We start from the raw sequence: 26,699 nt of genomic DNA on the forward strand, positions 1-26,699 counted from the left end.
TGTGGGATGCCTTGTACCTCTTCTACGGCTGACTGTTTTTAATTGTGTTGTCCAATATGGTAGCCACTAGCTACACATGGCTGTTTAAATTATCTAAAATAAAATATGTATCCCTTTCTGAAACTTTAGAATTTGAAAATGTAGAATCTGAACATTGCTCATGTTTTTTTATTGTCATTAGAAATATCATATCATTCTGAACAAAGCCCAGTAGTTGATTTTTACAGCTGGCACTTACTTTCTTAGAATTATGTCATGCCCTCAGAATGTCACAGAAAATTCCAATTATTCTTCCCTGAAAGAGGCTGGTATTGTCTCTATTAGATCATCCTTAACTGCAAGAATGAATGGGTTGCTTCACAAAGCATTGCTTTTACCTACTGTCCTTTTTCTGTTCCAGGATGTCATGCATGATGCCGTAACTACATTTACATTTCGTGTCTCCTTGGACTCCTCTTGGCTGTGGCAGTTCCATCTGACTTCTGCAGAAGCCATAGAGGTAAATTGAAAAGGGATTTGATAGAGAGTCCAGGTCTGCATCCTTTAAATCTTTGGTGATGTCTCTAAACTCTACAAATCTTCCCAGGGTATGCTACTGCTTTGGATTTATTATCTTCATCAAGGATTTGGGGACATTTAAGAGATTTCCACTTGGGCCTTCCTGTCATATGGGTACATGCTTTTCTTTAAGTCAAATCCTTAGAGAATTTGTTCCTGCCCTTACTCTATCTGATCATTAACCAAATATATTCTCACATTTTTTCCTACTTAAAAAATGGATTAGAAAATTGTCAATGCTTTAATACTGTTGGAAACATAGAAATTATAGTTACATATTTAATCAGGGAAAATAATACTGTAAAGTAAAAAGACACTAATTTTTTTCACAACTTGTTCCCTATATTTTGTTCCTATCCTATAGTAGAATACACTGAAGCATAAGCCTTTCATAAAGAATAAGCTAACTATGCACACAAAACAATGTGATTAGATCAGCACTTAAACTATTAATGCACGTAATAATAATACTAAAGTTTTCTTTAAAAAGGATATTCAGTGTTCTAATTTTGGGCAAAAACAAGTTAAATCAACTTACAGTGGTTTGTTTACCTCAGAAAATTCCATAATATTTAATATAAGAATGTAATATAATAATTATATGTGTTTGTGTGTGTGTGTGTGCACATGTGTGTGTGTATACAAGTGTGTCCAAGTTGGGCATACGTTAGGCAAAATCTTTTAAAATTTCTTGAAAGTAATACTTGCTTTAGTTTTAATTCACAAACACATTCTTTTATAATCATTGAATTAAAAAATATTTTGGGGTTTAGTGCTTGTTTTTAGGTATGCTCATTTAAATAGGTCTCAGAATGAATATTAGCACCTTCAAATATGTGAGAATTGCTTTAAATTTTTCCATTGTATTCTAAATTTCTATATATGATGGAGTTTAGTTTTGCTGTACTTAATTTAGCCTATAAATAACATCTTATATTTGATAATTGTTTTTACCACTTTATTAAAGTTATTTTTTAATCAGAAATCACTGAAATCAGCAACTATGATAGATCTCACAGGGTTAAGAATGAGTCTCTACGTATTATTGATTCAAAATTTTGTAGAGTAATATATAAATGTTTATTATTATTATTTTTTTTGCGGTACGCGGGCCTCTCACTGTTGTGGCCTCTCCCATTGCGGAGCGCAGGCTCAGCGGCCATGGCTCACGGGCCCAGCCGCTCTGCGGCATGTGGGATCCTCCCGGACCAGGGCACGAACCCATGTCCCCTGCATCGGCAGGCAGACTCTCAACCACTGAGCCACCAGGGAAGCCCAAGAATGTTTATTATTTTAATAACAGATGACAAATATTTAATACATTTACTGAGTCAAGTCTACTTAGGGAACCCAAGGTATAAAGCATAATTTTTAAGCACCACCATTATAATATTATTAATTCTTATTTATGTTATATTTATTATTATTAATGTTGGTAATTGTGTTAGGAAGACCTCTTCGACAATCTAATAAGTGGTTAAATTAATTAGGTTAGAAAGTGAACCCCATTTAACATCCCCTCCCTCAAAATGAATAATTACATAAATAAATGAATAAAATCATATTTTATCATACCTACAGAATTTAGCATTTGATTTCAAGGTGTTGGCACATTCCTCTGAAGACCAATCTTGGACCTCAGTTTAATTTTGAAAATATATCAGAAGAATGGCTTAGACATAGGAAAATAACATTCTTTCGATACAAAATAGACAGATGTTAGTACTCCATGTAATATACATATTTTTTTGTTATTTTAAGTTTAGATCATTAGAAACCTCGATATTTTAAGACTTCTCATTCACAAGTACATTCAAAATCAATTATTGAATAAATGTTACAGAATATTCACAGGATGGGGACTCCTTAGTAACGTAGAAAGAAGTGATATCTATGTCAGTAGACTTTATAATCTAACGGCTCATGCAACCAGCCAGACTATAGATTTTAACTGTGATTTCAATTTAGTGTTAAGCATTTCCCTCATAGTCATAACAATGATCACAAAGTAACATTCGCAGATTTCCTATGAATTATTTAACATATAACTATTTTTAAAAGGGGCTCTTAGTTCATTTCAACACAAACATACCTGTTAGCTCTCTAGCTTTTCTTCTTAGTTTTGTGTTTCCCAAGTGCCAAAATTAGAAGTTTTACAATACAAGTAGTAGCATGATGTAATAATCAGATAAGCTTACAAATTTCTGTTCCACCACAAATTGCCACGTACAGATTAGACCTGGATTTATGAAAGACTAAATGTACACGTCACAATTTTGCTTCAAAGAGATTCACTCACTTAAAGTAGTTAGAGTGAAGCAAAAAGTCAAGACAGTGTTAAAATAAACACCTGAACTTAAAAAAAAATCTAGAAGAAAATGAAGTAATATGTTTATAAATATGAATTAGGCAAGGCTTTAATCAAAACAAAATGCATACAGGAAACTGTTAATAAACACATTAAACACTAGTGAGAGTTTTTTGCCCCAACATATACATTATATAAAAATAACTTCCTCAGGGCTTCCCTGGTGGCGCAGTGGTTGAGAGTCTGCCTGCCGATGCAGGGGACGCGGGTTCCTGCCCCGGTCCGGGAAGATCCCACATGCCGCGGAGCGGCTGGGCCCGTGAGCCATGGCCGCTGAGCCTGCGCATCCGGAGCCTGTGCTCCGCAACGGGAGAGGCCACAACAGTGAGAGGCCCGCGTATGCAAAGAAACAAAACAAAACAAAACTTAAATTTGTAAGAAAATTATACTTCATACTAAATAATAAAGAACAAAAGATGTGTACAGACTCTTCACAGAAGAAATGTATATGGGTTATACTAATAGAAAAAAACACCACCACTAGTAACAAGGAAATGGGAGTTACAGCAGAGTAACATGTTTCTGCACATCAGACTGGCAACTGTGAAAAAAAAATAACATCAAAGCTTACTGAAATTTTAAGGAGAGAGGTATTTTATATAAACGCTTAGGGATATAAACTAATGTAGCAGAGTTTTCAAAATCTATTAAAATAAATAATATGTGTACTCACTGACTCAGCAATCCCATGTCTATATATAACCACTAGCAAATCTCATTGATCACTCCAATACTAGTAAAAGAGAACTGTTGGAAACAATAAAACTGTTCATCAATACAGATAATTTTAAATAAATTATGACATATTCATATTATACAATGATATTCAGTCATTAAAAAAGTGAGAACTGACAAGCCTAGGTTTCCAAAATACATTGTGAAATGAAAAATGCATATGGAAGGACAATAGACACAGGATCTTATACTTTTTGAAAAAATAGATACAAAAATAGCTACATATGTGTGTGTGTGTGTGTGTGTGTGTGTGTGTGTGTGTGTATATATATATATATATACACACAGTATAAATTTTTGCCTTACCTGATAAGAATATTGAGACTATCTCTATGTTTATTTTGAATTTATCCACTTCAAATGATTATGACTTACATTTCACCTTGATGGGATACAAACTCAGTCATTTAAATTATGATCACAGGATCAGGAGACTATGCAGCTACTATTTAACTATGTAATCTGTGAACATTAATCTTTTGGTACTAGAGTTTCTCATTTATAACTTAGATAAAATTGCAGTTGTTGTGAGGTTTCTATAATATACATAATGAGCTTCAAAAGAAGTTATTAGTATATATTAATTGTTCAAATATACTCTTTTTGCCGTTGTTACTGTTATTGACCTTTTAAATATTAACATTTTTAGGACTTCCTCCTTTTATTCTATCCAAACAATAGAATAGCCGCTCAAGTTTTCTTTTGCCGTGGAAAGGATTCTAACCAATCTGGTTCCTACCAAGATGCTCACTGTCTAAGACTGCATATTTCTTCCAATTCCAGTAATTCTTTTGCTTCCATCACATGTTTCAGGGATCCATAATCCTTGAAAATTTGAGAACCTATTTCCTAAGTTCAGTCTTTCTAGGAAATCCAATGAGGCCTTCCCTCTGAGGCATTACTTGTCTCCAGAGGTACTGCCATAGATGGGGCTGCAGACCACAGCTTTTCTATGGACCAATGGAATTCAATACACTTTGAAGTCTTATTTCATCACTTGCTGCTCTTTGGATGCCCTTCAATACACTTTTCACTTCTCTCTCTCATTTTTTCTTACAAATTTTGTTGAAAAAAACTGGATCACTTGTATTATATCATTTCTCATAATCTGGATATTGCAGATTACATTTCCATAGTTTCTTTTGATACATTCTTTGATATTTGTATTAATTGTAAATTGGTACTTTGACCCAGAGCTCTGCTGGCAAACATATTTGCCAGTAGCTACATGTGACCATTTAAATCTAAATTTAGGTTATTTAACATTAAATGCAATTAAAATTTCAGTTTCTCGGTTACACTAGCTATGCTCGACTACTCAGTAGCCTCATGTGGCTAATGGCTTCTGTAGTGGACAGTATGGGTATAGAATATTTCCATCATTACAAACCCACCTATTTTATTGCAATGTGAGTGGCCTAGGAATATAGACAGAACAAAAATATATACTCAACTACATTGAATTCATAACAGTAGTTATATCTGAGAAGACTGGAATTGCAAAGGTATAGGAGGAATGCAGCTTTATCTATAGTGTTTAAATTTTTTACAGAAAGTTTTAAAATAATGAATTATGTAAATAGACACCTATTGCCAAATATTTGATTAACCTTATATTTAATAGATATAATAAATTCTTCAAATCAGTTTAAATTGAAGTTTATCAATCATTAAATTATATCTCTACATAAATAGCATTTTTAAAATGCTAATGAATTATACAGCTAAATAATATATGCCATATTACATGATTTGGAAAAGAAAAAATATAGAAGAAAGAGTTAACAGACATTTGCTACCAAGAGGCATAATTAGGTTAAAGGCCTCTTATGTCTGACAGGATTTGGAACGGTCATCAACTTTACCATGTTCTTGTTGTGTAAGCCAGAATCAGTTTCCTCATGACTCTAGTGATAATAATAATGAGAGCCATCTCACAGAATTAAGATTAGCTAGTATAATGAATCTAAAACACTTAGCATAGTAACACTTTCATATAATAAGGGTCAAATAATTGGTATTGATATTGATACTCAGAAATACTAAGGGTCATTAATGTTTTATTACATACACTATAATAAATTGTCTGTAACATAAATTGAAAATGACCAAATTAAAAAGAATATGTACATGAAAAAATAAATATACTTTTGATGGCACGGTACAATTTTTATAGCCTTTTAAAATGTGTGTAATCTTTTCAGATTGGTTTTAATTAAGAATATTTATGGTTGGGGAAAGGACACAAAAATAGGAGTTGTGGTGATCGCAATGACCACCTTAATATATTTCAAAATCTCGCATGCCAAACAGGGTTTGTCTTCATACAGTATTCTATTATAAAAAAATCTTTGAAGTTAATGTGGTCTCCCTCTGTGTCAGGTGAAATCAATGTCAGTACTATTCCTAGGACAGGCATCATCCCTATCTTGTTTGTGATTCTGTATTACTGAAATGAAGCAGATTCTTCTCTTCTTCTTCATTTGTGCATCACAGGAATGGACAGAGCTCTAATATAGTAGAATATAATGAATAGGAGTAGTTTAAATGGTGAAAAAATATAATTAGAATTTAAGTAGCTGATTTTTAGGAATTTTTTTGGTGTCCGGCAGATTTAAGTAGAAAGGGATTTTGCTATTCAGCAATTCTCCTTTATCTCAGGACAAGTGATAAAGTGCAGTTTATTGTAAATTCAACATATCTCAAACACTAGTTGCAAGGTGGGCAATTAATAATACTAAACTGACTGGTGTTAAAGTAAATGGGTAAGAGAGGAGTACTGGGGTTCAGTAATTGGTTAATGGCCATAGTTCTAAGGTATAGAACCTGATTTATTAGGCCTTATGGAGAGAAATGTTTTGATGGACACTATAACAATCATCCAGTCTCAAGATATGAGACATTTAACCTCATCCTAAAAGAATGCATTAAACTGAGAGCTCTCCAATAAAGTGATGTAAGTGTAACTGACATCAAAAGCATATGTCCCTTATCACCAAATGATATTACTCTCATTAAATCCAAACATATTGTTTGAAAGCAGTGGTTCCTCATCGTTTAAGCTAGAGTTTAAGACCCAGAAATACCAAGTTTACAGAAATTCTATTTCCTCAATAGGCAAACTGTGGAAATTATTTACTTATAATTTAATAAAGACCATTTTCTACACTGTTCGATCACACTCAGTACCAGAATTGGGGCTTGTCCTTTCACAATGACACTATTCATTTTGGGAAAAGAGATACCAATGTTTGGAAGAGTTTGCTTCTTAGAGTCTTGGGCTATTAACAAGGAGAGGACAGGTTGAACAGAGGACTTTGAGACACAGGTGACAACAAGAAAACCATGGCTGAAGGAAGGTGACTTGGTGGCTTGCTCACTTGGAGTCTCTGCTACCATTTGGTTTCTTGGCCCTATTTCTAGAAAATACAGTGTACTCTTTGAATTGGGTTATGAGCTGCACTGCGTTCTCCCAATATTTATATGCTGAAGTCAGTACCTCAGCATGTGACTGTAGTTAAAGGTAGAGTGTGTCAGAGTTAATTAAGATAAAATGAGATCATATGGATGGACCTTAATCTAACAGGATTTGAGACCTTATACAAAGAGATATTAGGATACATGAAGACACTGGAGGAAGATAGCCACCTACAGACCAAGGAGGGATATCTTAGAAGAAACCAACTCTCGTGACACCTTCTTCTCACACTTCAAGCCTCCAGAATTGTGAGAAAATAAATTTCTGTTGTCTAAGCCACTTGGTCTGTGGTGCTTTGTCGTGACGACCCTAGCAGATGAATACAAACTCTGAGTCCTTTCCCTCACGGTTATCTCCCCAAATCAGAAATCTTATTCTCTAGCCTCTGACATTTTTCAAACTCAAAACCTCAAACTCTTTGTTTCCCCTTACTTCTAATCCAGTAAATATTATCTAGTCTTTTTAGGAGAGGGTCGTCGTCTTCTCTCCCCACCATCCTCCCAATTTCTTTTAAAGCCATATACTCCTATTCTGCTCTTTAAAACCTGCTGTTTTGATTCTCAGCATAATTTGAAAACAAGCAGAAAGCCTGAATTTTAACAAAGCTAATTCTCATTTAGACTTTGTGGATGCCTCAAACTGACAAAAAGGAGGGAGAACATTGGTGGAGGGGAGACAAAATTAGCATTTAAAGACCTTAAAACTCATTACAAAATAGCTCTTTAGAATTATTTCTTTAATTTTTTAAAATTTTATTTTCTGCTTTCACACACACATAGCACATACAGACTATGATTTTGCAAGATATGATTTGATATTAAGTGGTAGGAAATGACCAAATGTTGTTTAGAATAATTACAACTTCATTAAGAGGAAGAGAACTCCTTCGTTTGTTTTCTGTTCAAAATGTTATTGTTCTAGAAATAATGCTGTGCAAATACCCAAGGTGATTGACAGTCTGCCTGATTTCATGAACAGGACATGCTGCATCTCATTGTAGTGCATTTCTAGTAGCAATTATTCTCCCTTGTCTATAGAGACTGTTGTGAATGATAGTATTTCTCATATACTTCAATTTATGGCTTGTCAGGCCAGTATATCTGACACTTCTTTTTTTCGTAGAAACATTTCTTGGTGGTGTTGCACTTTTCCTTTATTTTCTTGAATAAAAACCATATAATTCAAATGTTTCATTAATGTAACTGCTAAGTCTTTTTTTTTTTACTTCATTAAGACAATACTCTAAATAGGAAAATTAGAACTAAGGCTTCATGAAGAATAAAGATCCTAAAAATGTACATTTGAAATACTACAGCAAATAGGAATTAAATGTTTACTCTGAATGTAGACTCTTATAATACTTATTCCAGTGTCAGCCATGAAGCTAAGGACCTTGGGTTACCTCTCAGGCATAAAGTAATTCCCGTGGCTCAAGCCACAGTGCAAACGCCTGAGGAAAATGCATAATTGTTCTCGTATACAAACATTTTCTTCACAACACAGAGACGTATATTCCCTTAAGATAAAGAAAAACCAAGAGCAATAATAAAGCAAACAGTGAATGAATGCTTTGTAACATTTAAAATGTTAAATAGGCTCTCATAACTCAATTTTAGCTAATATACACTGTTGCATTATAGCTTGGAAAATTTATTTAACAAATTTGAAATGCAATCTGAATTGTATCCAAAATACAGTTATTTTAAGTTTTCTTTCTATTTATATTCACTTTATGGATTTCTCCCCGTCCTTATTGATTTAATTTTATTGTTTAAATATGTACAACACTAATCTATTTCCAAAAGTCAGAGCTATCACAGAAAGTGGACAAACAGATCAGTGAAACAAATTAGGGGGTCCAGCAACAGAACCCCACAGACATTTTCAATATAAATTTGGCAAAGGTGCCAAGGCATTTTAAAGAGTAAAGGAGGGAATTCTCAACAAATAATATTGGACAGACTGGTTATACACATAAAATAGAACACTAATCATAATGCTAACCCCATAGTACCTGTGAAGATGAATTTGAGATGAAACATGGATATACATATATAAGCTAAGAAAGCAAGCCACTAGAAATAGGGCTTTTTTTTATGTTCAAATCCAGTTTTATTAAAATTATTCGGCAATTCTGGCAGCAGGACAAAGTTTTTGGCCACTGGACACATTAGACATGAGTTTATAATTTTGGTTTGTTGTGGGTTTGGGTACATGTACTTTTCTAAATATTCTGCCCTTCATTACCAAATGCCAAAGCGCCTTAAGTTTCTTTATCTACAATGCCCTGTTATTTATAGAATGGGAATTTGTAAAATAAGATTGAAAAAATAAAATGCACAGATTCAAAAATATTCAATATTTTTGAATATTGAATATTCAAATTTCTTCAAATATTAAGAACATACAAAGTATATTGAAGACATCTACATTTAGTCCTCCAAGTAACAAGGTGGGGGGGGTTTGATGTCTTGTTTTTATTGATTCTTTGTGAACTTGAGGTAGACAAAAAATTCTTAGGACACAAAAAGCACTAAGTATAAGATTTCAAATAGTTAAACTGGACTTTATCAAAATTATATACATATATACAAAATTATGTATATAATTATATACAATATTATATACATACATTTATATTTGTAAGTATGTAAATATTTAGGAAAACACTAGCATCCAGTGTGTAAAAGACTTCTAGAAATCAGTTAAAAATAAAAAAATAATAATAAAATAGGCAAGCGACATGGATATATATTTCTTAACATAAGATTAGGAATGGTCACTAATAATGTAGAAAGGTATGCTCAGTATCACTAGTCAGCAAGGAAATGCAAATTAGAATCACAGTAAGATATATGTCACACCCACTGAAATAGCTGAAATTTTAAGACTGACAGTAGTATGTTTATGAGGTTGTGAAACAATTGGAACCATCAGTCACTGCGGGTGGGTCAGTGTAATTATTCAACCACTTTGATAAACATTTTGGCAGTTTCTCATACGTTGAAACATACAGCTCCCTATGCAGGAAGGAGATAAAGGAACAGGGGTTAGAATGATGACTGCAAGGGAAGAAGAGAAGAAAATTGACCCAGTCTAAATTCCTTTCAACATGATAACTGACCCACAGGACTTGAAGTGAAGTTTTGCTAGGTGGATGGTCTTCATCCATGGATTGTTTTTAAAAGGATATTCCCGTTTAGAGAAGGTTTACACAAATATACCCAGAATCTGTGTATTCTTGAAACATGGCTCCTTGAAAATATGTGAGCTAAAATATAAAATGGAGATGTTTCAGGGATTAAAATCTCTCCTCCAAAAGCTGCAAGGAGTCTGCATCTATTTTTCTTGGGGAGAGAGAGATGCCTGTGTAGAAAGGAAGGACTTGGGACAGTTGCCACTGATGTTCCAGACCCCTTCTTACTGATTTGTCTGTGTCTTTCAAATTATTAGAAATGCTTGATATTAAGTATGAATTCTGATTTATTTGAATCTGATTTGACTTTCTATCATTTGATCCTTTGTAGTGAATCAGTAACCTAGGCCAGCAATTCCATTCCAAGATTTTTAAACAAGAGGAATTAAAACATAGCGTTATGACTCTTAAACTAGAGGTGAAATGCCCTCTGCTTCGGTTGCTGTATGCATGGCTCCGACCTGATTCAGGCACTCCCCACCCTTCCTTCTGTGTTCTTTATTCTGCTGGTCCTTTTCATTGCCCTTTGGTGTTCTTTCCCCCATTTGCCATATTTTGGGGCATGTGTGTTTCAGTACGTTATTTTAGTTTGTATTTTATACTTGAAATTGCTCAAACTTTACTTTGTGTGACTTTATTGGAAAATGGCATCCTGTTCTACACATTTTGTAAAATGTTTTACTATTTAGCATGGTAACAATTTAAAAAAATACTTTTCATCTTCATGTTTAATGCTGTAGTTTTCTTTCTTTCTTATTTGTGTTCTTTAGATCCTGATCATTGTTTACTGCTTAATGTATATATAGAAACAGATTATAATCCCCTCTTGGAGGATAAATTAATCACCTTAAAAAAGATTCCTTCATATTGCCATGCTATTTCAGCTATATTTTAATGTTCTCTCATCCAAAGTCCTAGATACTGTTATTTTCAAGTGAATCTATGATAATATCTTCCAAGATGTAAAATTACTTATTAAGCTTTAGTTGTGCATTTGCTTTGCTGTCTTTCCAATAGAAAATCATGAAGGACAAGGATTATACTTCATTAATTTTTTTTTTCCCCAGAGTCCTTAAATCATAGTAGATGTAGAGGGTATCTGGTCTCTTTTTCCTTCCATCCAATTTTTCTAGAATGATTGGAAATTTTTTCTTTGGAAATCACTCCTCTCTCTCAGCCTGTGCTATCCATAGTCACTTGTTCCTAACTTAGTTCTGGCCAATCAGAATATTCCATGTCCCTAGACACAATCACTGACTCAGTATTAGCTACCGGATTCAATCCAGACCACTAAGATTTATTATGCATATATACTCTTTTCTGAAAAGAATGTCAGCCATGATTTTCATTTTTATGAACCAATCAATTCGTTGTTTTCTTCTGTTTAATTTAATTTTAGTTGTTTTTCTGCAATTTAGAGTACGAGCCCTATCTAATCTAAGTTTATACATTATCATAATTAACATACTTTTTCCACTTTCTATTATAATGTTTTAGTATAAAAGATAGTATTTATAATGAAACAACACCAGGTTTCCTCTCAACACAATTGCCTTTGAAAAGTCTTTACCTTTCTTCCAACATATTGATAGAAACTTTCTACTGAAAAGTAAGACAAATCCTGGTTGTGCATTAGAATAATTTTCGACCTAGTTGGGTGGGATGGGGGTGGGGTGGGAGGGAGGTGCAAGAGGGAGGGGATATATATATATATACATATAGCTGATTCACTTCATTGTACAGCAGAAACTAACACAACATTGTAAAGCAATTATACTTCAATTAAAAAAATAAATAAAATAAAAAAATAATAATTTTATAATTGACCACTAGAAAGACTCAGTGGATTTCATATTCTTAATAGTTTAAAAATTTATCTAAATGAAAGCATCTATATGTGGAAATCTGTATTTATAGTTTAGAATCTGTAAACAGAGTGAAAGTGGTGTGCTAAATTTCAATTACATTTAAGTAGAAATTATTTTAGAGAAATAGAGCATTTTAAAGAAATTTGTATAGTTATAATTGTCACCAATTAACCTACTACATGTCAAAGCATTATTATTTGGCAATGTCCACATGAAATATATTTAGGTTGCATCATATTAAATTTTCTCCCTTCTTCTGTAATGGGAGTTGTGCAGAAAACTTTTGTTGTATGTCATATAGATAATCATGCAGAGAGTAACAAATTTGTTTTAATAGTCTGCTATTTATTTAAAGGAGGAAATTCCAATAATGCTGAATGCATATTTTCCCCACATGGTCTATAGCTTTCTTTTTAACTGAACTGAGAAACTTACATGATTATTAAAAGGTTTTATTTACTGAAATAATTATTTGAGATTGAGTGAATCGAATTTGTGTTTGCACATTTAAATCATGTTTGAATCTTTGTTTCTTAGCTAAATATACACAAGGAATTAAGGGGAAATTTTAGTTATTTGGAGGATTAACAAATATTTTTTGTCCTTTATTTTATAAGAAAGCATGAAGTCTTCAAACGTAGCAAGATATTATTATGTATATTTGTCTAAACTCTGAATAGCAAAACACACTCAAAAATATTAACCATGCCTTTTTGCGTATACATTTTCTTATTTTTCCATTAACAGCAAAATGCCTTAATACAGATTTGTACTGTATTTCATTAAATAGAAAGTTTAATATACAGTGTGTACTCTTAGAAAAATGGGTCAAGTGAGAGAAGTCAGAGATTTGTGATTTTTAACACAGTACATATAAGGCAAAGAGGCTTACAGATTAATCCTTTCAATGATTTGATTATTACTTTTGGAAGCTCTAAATCAAATGTATTAACAAAGTCAATAATAGATGACATATACAAAAGACTTCAGCCTTATCAGACTCATGAACTGAGACATCCTCTGACTTATTTTTCAATTTTACGGCTTTTGTCTTGTAAGGAGTACAGTACTTTTGTCAGTAAGTAATTAACCTCAAAGTATAGGTATAGTTGGTCTCATTCAAGAGAGGAAAAGCTGACCTTTGCTCCCTTAAAGCCCTGAATACTATTACAGATACAGGAAGAGTTCAGTTCTTTATGTGATTTCATTCCAAATGAACAATCTTAAAAATTTTTCTCACTAAAACACCAATTCAAATCTATTTGGGGAAAAAAAAAGTAGATCTATTGAAACATACTCTACATAAGCGTGATTAACTTGAAAAAAATGATGACCTGTGACAAAATAGAGAGTATTTTAAAATGAGTATTACACAAAAAGAATCTGTAAGAAAGAAATAATTGGGCACAAATGGGAGTTTTAGTAAATCTTTAGTGGAAATTAATCATGGTTGGCAAGCTTTTCTTCTTTCAAAGTGTTAGAGATTAAGTCAATAAAGTATCTATATAAGGCAAGATATCTAAAATAGTGGAGGGGATTCCTTTTCTACATTTTTGAGAAATTGAAGTATATTTAACATACAATTTATATTAGTTTTATGTGTACAACATAGTGATTCAACATTTGTATACACTATGAAATGATCACTACAATAAGTTTAGTTACTGCCTGTCACCATACAAAGTTAATGTAATGCTATTGACTATTTCCCCATGCTGCACATTATAGCTTATTTAATTTATAACTGGAAATTTGTATGTCTTGATCTCATTCACCCATTTTGCCCCCTGCCCCAACCACCAATTTGTACTCTGTATCCATGAGTCTGGGTTTTGTTTTGTTTTGTTTGTTTGTATGTTTTATTTTTTAGATTCTACATATAAATAAAATCCTGCAGTGTTTGTCTTTCTCTGTCTGACTTATTTCACTAGGCATAATACTGTCAAAGTCCATCCATGTTGCTGCAAATGGCAAGATTTTTTTCTTTTTAATGGACTGAGTAGTATTCCATTGTATATAAATATACCACATCTTCTTTATCTATTCATCCATCAATACGCACTTAGATTTTTACCATATCTTGGCTATTGTAAATAATACTACAGTGAGCACAGGGGTACATAATATCTTTTTCAGTCTGTATTTTTGTTTTCTTCACATAGCTACCTACAGGTGGAATTGCTGGATCATATGGTAGTTCTATTTTTCATTTTTTAATGAACCTCCATTCTGTTCTCCATAGTGGTTGTACCAATTTACATTCCCACCAACAGAGCATGAGTGTTCCCTTTTCTCTGATTCCAGACAACATTTGCTAGTTCATGTCTTTTTGCTGATAGCCAGTCTGACAGTTATGAGATGATATGTCATTGTGGCTTTAGTTTGCATTTCCCTGATGATTAGTGATGTTGAGCATATTTTCATATGTCTGATGATCATATGTATATTTTCTTTGGAAATATGTCTATTCAGATCCTCTGCCCATTATTTAATTGGTTTGGTTTTTTTGTCATTAAGTTGTATGCCTTCCTCATATATTTTAGATATTAACCCTTTATTGGATATATGCTTTGCAAATATCTTCTTCCAGTCAGTAGGTTGCCTTTTATTTTTATCCTTTAATTTTATTTTTAATTTTTTGCTCTGCAGAAGCTTTTTAGTTTGTTATAGTCCAATTTGTTTATTTTTCTTTTGTTGCCCTTGTCTTTGGAGTCAAATCCAAAAAGCATCACTACAACCACTGTCAAGGAGCTTACTGCCTGCACTTTCTTCTATGATTTTTATGGTTTCAGGTCTTTTTTTTTTTTTTTTTTTTGCGGTACGCAGGCCTCTCATAGTTGCGGCCTCTCCTGTTGCGGAGCACAGGCTCCGGACATGCAGGCTCAGCGGCCATGGCTCACGGGCCTAGCCGCTCCACGGCATGTGGGATCTTCCCAGACTGGGGCATGAACCTGTGTCCCCTGCATCGGCAGGCAGACTCTCAACCATTGCACCACCAAGGAAGCCCCTGGTTTCAAGTCTTATATTTAAGTGTTTAATCCACTTTGAGTTAATTTTTGTATGTGGTGTAAGGTAGTGGCCCAGTTTTATACTTTTGCATGTAGCTGTCCAGTTTTTCCAGCACCATTTATTGAAGAGTCTGTCTTTCCCCACTGTATATTTTTGCCTCCTTTGTCATAGATTTATTGAACATGTGTGTGTGGGTTTATTTCTGGGCTCTCTATTCTGTTCCATTGATCTATGTGTCTGTTTTTATGTCAGTACCATACTGTTTTGATTACTATAACTTTGTTGTATAGTTTGAAATCAGAGAGTGTGATACCTCTAGCTTCTTTCTTCTTTCTCAAGATCGCTTTAGCTATTTAGGGTCTTTTGTGACTCCATACAAACTTTGCAATTATTTGTCTGGTTCTGTGAAAAATGCCATTGGAATTTTGATAGGGATTTCATTGTATGTGTAGATTGCTTTGGTTAGGATGGACACTTTAACAATATTTATTCTTCCCATCCACTTCTATTTTTAAAATTTTCTTTGTTTCATCAATGTCATAGTTTTCACCTCTTTGGTTAAGTTTATTCCTAGACATTTTATTCATTTTGATGTAAGAGTAAATGGTATTGTTTTCCTGATTTATCTTTCTTATAGTTATTAGTGTATAGAAATTCAACAGATTTTTTATATTAATTTTTATCCTGTAACTTCACTGAATTTATTAGTTCTAAAGATTTTTTGCTGGATTCTTTAGGATTTTTATATACAGTATCATGTTGTCAGCAAATAGTGATAGTTTTACTTCTTCCTTTCCAATTGGGATATCTTTTATTTCTTTTTTTTTTCTTGCCTAGTTTGTGTGGCTAGAACATCCAATACTATATTGAATAAAAGTAAACTTCCCTCTTACGACTCGTTTTGCTGCATCCCATATATTTTGGTATATTGTATTTCTTTTCATTTGTCTCTGGGAAGTTTTTGATTTCTCCTTTGATTTCTTCCATGACCATTGGTTGTTTAGTAGCATGTTATTTAATCTCCACATTTTGTGTTTTTTCCAGTTGTCTTCTTGTAATTGATTTCTAGTTTTACACCATTCCGATCAGAAAAGATGCTTCAAGTCTTCTTGAATTTATTGAGACTTGTTTTGTGGGCTAACATGTGATTTATCCTGCAGAATGTTTCATGTGCACTTGAAAAGAATGTGTATTCTGCTGCTTTGCAGGGGATGTTCTATATATATTTATTAACTCTATATGCCCTAATGTGTCTTTTAAAGCCAATGTTTCCTTATTGATTTTCTGCCTTGATGTAAGTGGGGTGTTAAAGTCCCCTACTATTATTTTGTTGCTGTCAATTTCTCCCTTTAGATCAGTTAATATTTGCTTTATGTATTTTGATGCTCCTGTGTTGGATGTATGTATATTTATAAACATTATATTTTCTTGCTGGGTTTAGCTTTTTATCATTATATAATGCCCTTTTTGTCTTCTATTACAGTCTTTGTTTTAAAGTCTATTTAGTCTGATATGAGTATAGCTATGCCTGCTTTCTTTTTGTTTCTGTTTTCATGGAATATCTTACTCCATTCTTTCTCTTTCTGTCTGTGTGTGCCCTTATTTCTAAAGTGAGTCTCTTATAGGCAGCGTATAAATGAGTCTCTTTTTTTCCCCATTGAGTCGCTCTACATCTTTTGATTGGAGAATTTAATCCATTTACATTTAAAGTAATTATTGATACGTATGTATTTATTGTCATTTTGTTAATTGGTTTCTGGCTGTTTTTGTAGTTTTTCACTATACCTTTCTTCTTCTATTTCTCTCTTCACTTTTTATTTGATGACTTTCTTTACTGTTATGTTTAGATTCCTTTCTTATTTTTGTGTGTGTGTTTTTACTGTAAGTTTTACCTTTGTGGTTACTGTGTGTTCACATATAATATCTTATGTATATAACAGTCTATTTTAAGTTGTATTAGGCAAAACAGCTACCTTTCCTAGTCTTGGATGAATCACCTTGTATAGGAGATGGCCCATTGTATAGGAGATGGCCCATTGGGTCCAGAAGCGTAATCCTCTCTAGCACCAGAGCCAGGCACTGAAGGGGTGTCCCCTCTGTGGGCAGTGCTCACCCAGCCAACTGTGGCATGGTTGCAGCATAGAGTGAACAGGGTGTTCACTGTGACTGACTGTGGCATGGCTGTAGCATGGGGGGCAGAGTGTGGGAGAGAGCCAAAATGGCACCTGTTTAGTGCTGGCACAAACAAGGTGGAGTGTGACAGCAAAAATAGCATCCACCAGTGCCTCTGTCCCTAGAAGAGAGTCCCAGCAGGTTCCTGCCTCTCTGGCAGACATTTAAGGTTAGTAAGTAGGTCTCCTTCACTTATGGTCCAGGCAGTTTTCAACCTGTTACCTTTGTGCTGGGTCCCAGGGCAAGTGAGTCTGTGTGTGACCCCTTTAAGTGTGGGTTCTCTATTCCCTATAGTTCTGTGGGTCTCCTGGACAAAATCCCCATTGGTTTTTAAAGCCAGACATTTTGGGGGCTTGTCTCTCCAGTGCTGGACCCAAGGATTGGGATGCTTGATGTGGGCACAAATTCCTCAGCTCCTCAGGGAAAAGTTCCATATTTTTGAGATCTCAGTTGTGGGTTTCCATTCCTGGGGTGTGTTTCTTGGTAAGACTGTGTATCTCTGTCTCTCCTACCTATCTCAGTATGGCCCTTTAATCTTCTGTTGTTGTGGTGCTTCTCAGGTACTTTTCAAATCTTTTTCAAAGGAAATTATTCCATGTATAGCTGTAGGCTGGTTGTGTCTGTGGGAAGAGGTGAGTTCAGGGTCTTCCTATGCTGCCATTTTGAACTTCCTCTCTGGGGGGGATTTTTTTTTTTTTTTTTGGAAATAGGCTCATTTCAAACTTTGACGAAAACTACAGACCCTCTTCCTCAGGAAAAAAAAATGTGTGCATCCCTAAATTTCTCAGGGGGACCTCTCCTTACTTGGTTTCACCTCAGTGATTTTGGTGTAAGGAATGTGAAGTTTTGATAGTAATGAAGAATTACCTATTTTTTAACAAAGCCTAGGTTTTTAACATGAATTCTTCATTAACATCTTGGGAATTTATTTACTTTAAAAAATAGAAAACTGAATACTAAAATACAAAATACACTTACTTTGATCTAAGTGGCTATTAAGAACAGAAGAATGGATATAAAACAGTATAATCATGAATATATATATAGTATATGCCCTGTGGGTGTGGGGTCTGATACTTGGAGAAAGGAGTTCTGAGACTTGGAAGACACTCAAACTTATTTACTACAACAATCACTGAAGAACATCTTGTTTATTTCCATTTAAACACCATAGTGAATCTTAGCAAGTTTAATTCTTTTGCCTATTCTTTACAATGTATACAATCTTAAATAGGATAAGTGAAATTGTTATGGCTTTGTAAAAAAAAAAGAAACTTGAATGAGTTTTGACAAAATTTTATAAAATGTTAACAATATTTAAACCTAGAATGGTGTTAACTGTCACTTGTCTCTTAAATGAATAGTGGTTGGTTAGTTATTTATTATAAATTTTTCCATTTTGTTGACAATGTACCAGGATGAGGTTTGCACAAGGAAGAGATGACAAATTATTTTGCAAAAAATAAGTATAGCCATGATCTATGATCTACATAAAGATGGAAGAGAGAATATGAGTGGCACATGGGATGGTGAAAAATACAGCTAGGTTCCTTCATGAACAAAGCATTATTGGTGTGGGGTTCTAAAGAAAGTAAGCTGAAAAGTTAGAAGGTGGTGGTCAGAGTTCTAGATTCATAAAATATAGCCGGTCAAAATAGTGTATATATCATATTGCAAAGATATAGAGTAGGATCTTGAGAATAAGTGTTTGAGGTGGAGTGGTCCAAAGGGTCAGTGAAATTGAAAAAGTCAAAGCATTGTTAGGGGTTTTATTAGTTATCTAGTCACACGCAGAATTACCCAGAGTGGAGGTTGTGTAAAGAGATGGCTATTGTACTGAAAAATATATTATTTTCAAGGAATTGATGTCCATGGCAAAAGAAGCAAACATAAAATGGGTTTTGGAGCAAAAGAAGTAATTGTGAAAAAAAGGTCAAATAGCATATAAATTTCATGGATAAGAGATCAATAAGCCAGATGTGAGAAAGATTGACTAATAAATACTGCAAAATCTGTATTCATTTTGGTCATGTAAATCAATGAAAAAGAAGTCTGAAGTAGATCAGGGATACTCCTTCTTCTCAAGGTGTTTATAATCTGTGAGTTAAAGGATCAAGGGAAGGGAAACAACAGTACACTTCTAAGACAGAAAAGTAGAAGAGACATCAATGTCATCATTTAATTGCTTAGTTTAAGAATATACACCCATATTTGCTTCAAAAATTGTATCTATCTATAGAGTCTCAACTTGATTAAAAGCATGTAATGGAAAATACACCTTAATTTGATTATAAAATTCTATTTGTATTATGAAAAAGAAACTGCACATGCAGAGATAGGGCATGGTGATAAAGAATATGCACACATATAGTTGATTATGTAGAAAAAATAACCACATTAAACATATAAAGCATTTTTGCAGTTAGCTCTTCTATACTACAAAGGTATTCCCTCAGAATTTTAAAAATTAAGAATTTATAACTCTAAGACTATCTCTACATATATACACAGTTTTGAAAAATTATATTTTTGTTAATAATACCTAGAGATAATGCAACCACCATTGTGCTTATATATTTTGAAGATAAAGCAGTATACACTGTTATGATTTTGCAATCTTTTTCTATTTTGATATATTAAAATATGTAGTTATATGAATGCTCTTATGCTCTTCCCGAATGTATCTTATATGTTCTGGGGTTAGGGCACTTGGAGATTTCAATAATAGAAAAATTACTAGAAAATGTGCCAGGTGTCACAACAAATGGAGATTGCAGAGACAAGACAGAAATACTTGTCTTGATATCTGGATCAAACAGTTGGAATAAGAAAAAAAATAATAATGAACAGAAGAATCTACTTTCTGAGAGATTTTTCAGTGCCCAAAAAGAACACAAGATCATGACAAATTCATATCCTTTTTCAGTATATGGAACAATATTCACTTTATCAGAGGAGACATTTAGGACCAAAGAATTTGAAAGTAGACTATTTTTATAAACTGGGCACAAGAAGATTCAATGAGAAGTTGAAGCAAAACTCAAAAATCAGCAGTTATAAATAGTGAGTTACCATATCAAGAAGAAATTAGTCAAATGAATGCTGCTGAGTTATATGAATTGAGAATGGTCTAATGTTGAGGCCTTGTACATAGATACTATTCAACAGATGATTATATCAAAATGAGTAATTTTTTTAAAATTGTAAACATAAATTACATAGTAGCAACGCAATAATTTATCTTGTATCATTTAAGTACTATGAGTGTTTGGAATAGAGGACTGTTGGACATCATTGGTTTTTTTTAAACATCTTTATTGGAGTATAATTGCTTTACAATGTTGTGTTAGTCTGCTGTATAACAAAGTGAATCACCTATACATATACATACATCCCCATATCTCCTCCCTCTTGCGTCTCCCTCCCACCCTCCCTATCCCACCCCTCTAGGTGGTCACAAAGCACCGAGCTGATCTCCCTGTGCTATGCGGCTACTTCCCACTAGCTATCGGTTTTACATTTGGTAGTATATATATGTGGACATCATTTTAAAAAAGAAAACAGAGTAGGAAATCCAGGAAAAAAATTAAAATACCAATAATAACAAAATATTATTTTCAGAGAGGGGTACTTTTCACCAAAAGAGCAAAACTGTCTTGTGTGGCTCTTGCCAGGACATCACTCACATTTCCTCCACATCCACCATTTCAACTGTAGTTTGTGCTTGAAATCTGCTCTCTCGTTTGTCACAGTGTTTTCCCCCCTCGCTTAACCCCATTTATGCATTTAAAAAATCAACATAGAATCAGAATGGAAAATAGTTTGTATAGATACCTTTTGATCAATCCATTATGCCTGGCTAGAAAATCCAGTTGAGAAAAATACTGAGACACAGTAAGAAAAACAGATGGAGATCACAAATTTCTGTTTGAATCCCCTGCTTTCAGGTTTCCATCTCAGACCGTTCCCACGTCAGGCCCAAATGTGGAACTGATAGAGAAGACACAGTTGAAGCAGTTGGAGGGAGTTTCATTGAGAAAATACTGTACATAATTTACTAACTTGATCACTTAAGATGTCAGTAGTTTTAATATTTCCTCTATAATTAAAAAATAAAATCTAGTAACCAGCCTGAAAAAACTCTTTTGAAATAGGTTGAATTGTAAAAATAGTTGAATTAATTTGAATAAGCAAAAACTATATATCGATAAAAGAAAAATAAGATTATTTTTGTCCCAAAACAAACCTCTGTAGTGGCATAAGTGTTATATAAATGCAAAATACATTTGAACCTTGAACAACACAGGGGTTAGGGGGTGCTGACCCTCCATGCAATTGAAAATACACATACAACTTTACAGTCCTCCCTCTGTACCCGTGGTTCTGCACCTGCCGGTTCAAGCGACTGCAGATCATGGAGTACTACAGCACCTATATAGTGAAAAATATCCACATGTAAGTGGACCTGCATAGTTCAAACCTGTGTTGTTCAAAATAAAAAATGGCCAGAAGAAGATCCAGAAAATAAAGAGTTAAGACTAGGGATTAGGAAAGCAAAGTTGTCAGGAAACAAATATACAGTGTTATGAAAAATTAAAAAGGAAAAATAAGGATTATGAAAGTGGCAATTTAATGTGGCAATTAATTTATTCATTCAATGTACATTTATTGACCACTCTGTAGAAGTCACTGTTCTAGTTCTTTGGAGTAAGAAGATGCTAAGATAAACTTCTTGATCTCAAGGGGTTTATGAACTAATTTAAAAGGATATTTTTAACCTCAACAAAAAATATGTCACTTTAGTGAAGGAGAAAACGTGACATATGAAGAGGTGCAAAATAAAATGACTTCGTAAAGACAGTAAATATAGACTCCTCATTCACGGTGTTTGTTTAATCAGGAGATTTAATAAAATAAAATGAGAGTTAGAAGGTAATTAAAATTTTAAATGGAACTTTCTATTACTTTTAATATTAGAAAAACTTGAACATAAATATAAAGTGAAAGAAGGGAAGGAGATTAAGGATAAAAGTGAAATGTGGTTCATTGATGAAGCAAAGTCCTAAGATAGGGTGCAAGATAGTATGGGCAACAAGGTATTAGCCTTCTTTGGAAAAGAGCTCTTTCTTGGAGAGAGACGAAAGGTGTGTCAACTTGTAGTAACCTATAATGGAAAGGAATTTGGAAAAGTTCATACACATATATAAGTTTATATATAAGCTGAATCACTTTGTTGTACACCTGAAACATTTTAAATCAATTATGCTTCAATAAAAAATAAAATAAAGTAAAAAGAGTATCTATCTCAAAAGATAAATAAAAATAATTTAACAAATAAAAAAAAGGTCTATCAATAGTACAGACAAAAAGCGGGTAGTCGTAAGCTAAGAGATTTTTGCAAAGAAGTGATTGATGGTCTCAGTATTTTCTGTGAAGGACAAGGGGCTAGATTATGGAGAGTTCATAAAAATTGATGATTTGGAAAAAGTTTTTCTGAGGATTAGAGAAAGAAAACCGTCCAAAGTTTTATAAGGGCACTGGCAAGAAGTAGCAGACAGCCAACTAACTAAGACATCAATCTTTTTATTTTCAAGACTATACACATATTCATAAACATACCAGATTAATAAAGCTTTGCATTCAAAATGCAATAATAAGTATATTGCTGAGAAGAAATATATAGATTTGGAGAATAAAGAGCTCATAAGAGAAAAGAGATAAAATTTATATAAAGAAAATTACCATGAAAACTGGGTGATAAAAGTATTGTAAAAAATAATGTGTGTTTGCACGTGTTTGTGTTTTTATGTGTTTATAGACACACATACTCACAAACGCACACGTATTTAATAAGAGAGATTGGGAAAACATATTTGCAAGACATATGACAGAAAATCCAGTAACAATAACAAGTAACAATTGTTAATAATACTACGTGTCCAGGACAGTTCTAAGCATTTTAAAATTTATCCTCTATTCAATGTTGATGAGAAACACCTGGGGTAGGTACTATTTTTACTATAATTGTATAATAGAGAAACCATGTCCAAGATCACAGTAAGAGGTGGAGCTCAGAGTTGAACTCTGAAATATACTCGAGCACACTGCCATGTACTGGTTGTTCATTTTAGTATTCGGTATCCCTCATGTCTCTTGAAATTGAGAAGACAGTGGTTTAGAAAAATAAACAAATGTGTAAAGGATATATAAATGAAACACAGAAAAAATTTAAATAGTAATCTATGAACAAATACTTAATCCTATTAGTTCTTAAGAAATACAAAGGACTAAAATGATATCTTTGACTATCAGACCTAGAAGAACAAAGAAGGAGATAATATTTGTTGCTGATAAATATAGGAAGAAATGGACACACATGGTTAGTGGGAAAGTAAAGTGTTAGGACTTTATTTAAAAAGCAATTAGGCAATAGTTTTTAAAATAAAGATATGGATAGATATTTGATCCAACAATAATACTTTTGAAGTACTAATAAATATTGAGGTAAAAAGTAGTGGAGATGAATATATACACAGGAATGATATATGCACTATTGTTTATATAGCTTAATTTGAAAGTGACCTGTATATATGTCATTGGGGAACTAACTGAATTAACTGTGAAAATTCAAGAATATAAAATATTTAGAAGCCATTAAATGTTTTACTATTAATCTTAAGAAATTCTCCTAATTTTTTATTTATTTATATTTATTTATTACTTTTGGCTGTGTTAGGTCTTCATTGCTGCATGCGGGCTTTCTCTAGTTGCGGCGAGCGGGGGCTCCTCTTCGTTGCGGTGTGTGGCCTTTTCATTGCGGTTGCTTCTCTTATTGCGGAGCATGGGCTCTAGAGTGTGCGGGCTTCAGTAGATGTGGCACATGGGCTCAGTGGTTGTGGCTCATGAGCTCTAGAGTGCAGGCTCAGTAGTTGTGGTGCACGGGCTTTGTTGCTCCACAGTATGTGGGATCTTCCCAGACCAGGGCTCGAACCTGTGTGCCCTGTATTGGCGGGCAGATTCTTAACCACTGTGCCACCAGGGAAGCCCAAAATTCTCCTAATTTTTAAAAAACATGAAAAATAAATTATAAAACAGCAAGGATAATATGATCTAATTTGTGTAACAAAATAAAAGTAGGTAACCAATAATCAGTGGTAGTTGGAGAAGCAATTATTTGTGTGAATACATTTGCCTTAGGAGAAATATTAGAGGACCAATGTAGTGAGGGATTCAGACCAGACTCTTCAGTGGATTACAACTGATTTAGGAAAAGAAAGTGAAATTATCAATCTTTATAGAATATATATTTGTATTATTATCCTAGTTTGAATGGATATAAATTGCTCTTGTAAGTTAATAGAATTTCAAAAATCAAGGCAAAAGTGATGTCCGTCCCAGTGAATGGAATTGCACAGGGAAATAGGTGGTATTGAAGGAGTGTGGAACGGAGTTTAGGAAACAATGAATATGTCAGCTTCCCTGAAGAAAAGGGCCAATTTAGACACAGAGTAAGTGCTAAGGCTAGAAGGTTGAGACAATACTGGAGAAAGCATTTAATGTCATGCAAGTAAATTTAAGCTCTTTCTTATAGGCTCTTGGGAACCCCCTAAAGTATTTGACTAGAAAAATGACATAATCAATGCAGTTATTTAAGAATATTACCCTACGGTTATTTAAGGAAATCATTTTGACCAGAGAGATGAAATAATAAATACAGTTATTTAAGATCATTGTGAATATGTACATAATAAATTGGAAACTAGACACTAGAGAGAACAAGTAGGAAGCAAGAACTGTTGTTCCTACACATGGGGTGACAAAGACCGTTCTTTTCAGGAATATTTACTGTCTGATATCAACTGAAATTATTTACCTTGCTAAATTATAAATAGCTTTATAATTTCTTCAAAATATACTTTTAATAACAGAACAATTAATGGTATATTGATATATGTTTTACTCTAGTCTTCTAATTCAACTAGTTCCTGAATTTTTATATTCTACTTGGCAGGGACAGTCATCTTAATAATAAAGTGGGCCTGGACTTGGCAGATGTGGAATTGTGTTCTGGTCTACTTATCACTGAGCCATTGGAAGTCTTGATAAGGAGCATTGGATATTCGTTTTATTCAGTTGTTGACATCTTATTGAAGAAAAGACAGCAACCGTATTTTTAAGTCAACATAATCCTGTCACAAAGGACAGGGATGTTGACTCTGCTTTCATGGTTTCCACATATATGAAAGCGAAATAGTACAAGAATTATGCAAGTTTCCGTTGAAAAAGGTATTGAATTTGAGGCTGGGATATTAGGTAGACAGCTGTTCTATCCTAGATGAAAAGGAGACTTGGAGAGGCATAAAATTCTGATCCCTGTTCCTCCAAAAGGTCTGTGGTAAATCACAAAAGGTGTCCTTCAAGTCCTCAAAGTCACAGATAAAATTCACTTTCTAAAATGTGCTCATTTGCTCATTTCATTATACCTGTTGCTAACAAATGTTACTTTTGAGAAAAAAATTACAATTTTAGAACACACATTTTACTTTAATATAGACATTATAATGTGAATGAGTATAGATATAATTACTCTCTCTACCAGATGTTCTTTCTCCATTTTTGCATTTATAAGTATGAAAATATTTTCTATTATTCTGTATAAAATGTGTATTTTAATACCAAACTAAGCCCTATACTTTATATGCAAATCAGGGAGATTTTCTAATACAAAATATACTGAATCCTTTGCCTAATCCTTAAAAGAACTTTGATTTTTCATCCTTACTCATTAAAGTCCATGAATGGAAAATCTTTTCCAGCTTCCACTATTAAAGCATTGGACTGTGAACATAATCTACGCCCGAGACATGAAAAAATGGATATATGAATATTCCAAGTGTGTACTGTGCTAAAATAACCGTTTGATAATCTAAATATAGAAGATATGTAATACACACTGAAAGGTAAAATAAAAGTGCAATTTTGGCCACAAAACAGACACATAACAGTAGAAACTTCATCTTTACCGAAATACTCAAGGATATCTAAGCCTAGTCCTGTGAAAATACGAGGTACACACAGTGTAAATAATTGTCATAGCCTGCAGTTAACAATATAAGAAGATTAAATGGCTCAGTTCCTTTCTTTTTCATAAGCTGAGTTTATCTTCCTTCACAGAATTACCACAGAACAGTATGGACAAACTACAAAGACAGATGTAACTGGGTTTTGAAATTTTTCTCTTGAGCATTATTTTACAAAATTAAGATGAATGTCCCTGCCAAGTGAGTATAAAAATTCAGGGACTAGTTGAATTAG

At 33.4% G+C, this 26,699-nt stretch overlaps 1 long non-coding RNA gene across 1 annotated transcript in view; it reads left to right on the forward strand.

Moving 5' to 3' along the window:
* The window catches only part of LOC307186605, a 222,273-nt gene that overhangs the window by 65,353 nt on the left and 130,221 nt on the right, over positions 1-26,699 (forward strand). The window contains exon 2 of the long non-coding RNA XR_013828422.1: positions 401-499. This is a non-coding gene — a long non-coding RNA (uncharacterized lncRNA). The remainder of the gene's footprint in view (positions 1-400; positions 500-26,699) is intronic.

Source organism: Stenella coeruleoalba (genome assembly GCF_951394435.1).
Source record: "Stenella coeruleoalba genome assembly, chromosome: 1".
Taxonomy (NCBI): domain Eukaryota; kingdom Metazoa; phylum Chordata; class Mammalia; order Artiodactyla; family Delphinidae; genus Stenella; species Stenella coeruleoalba.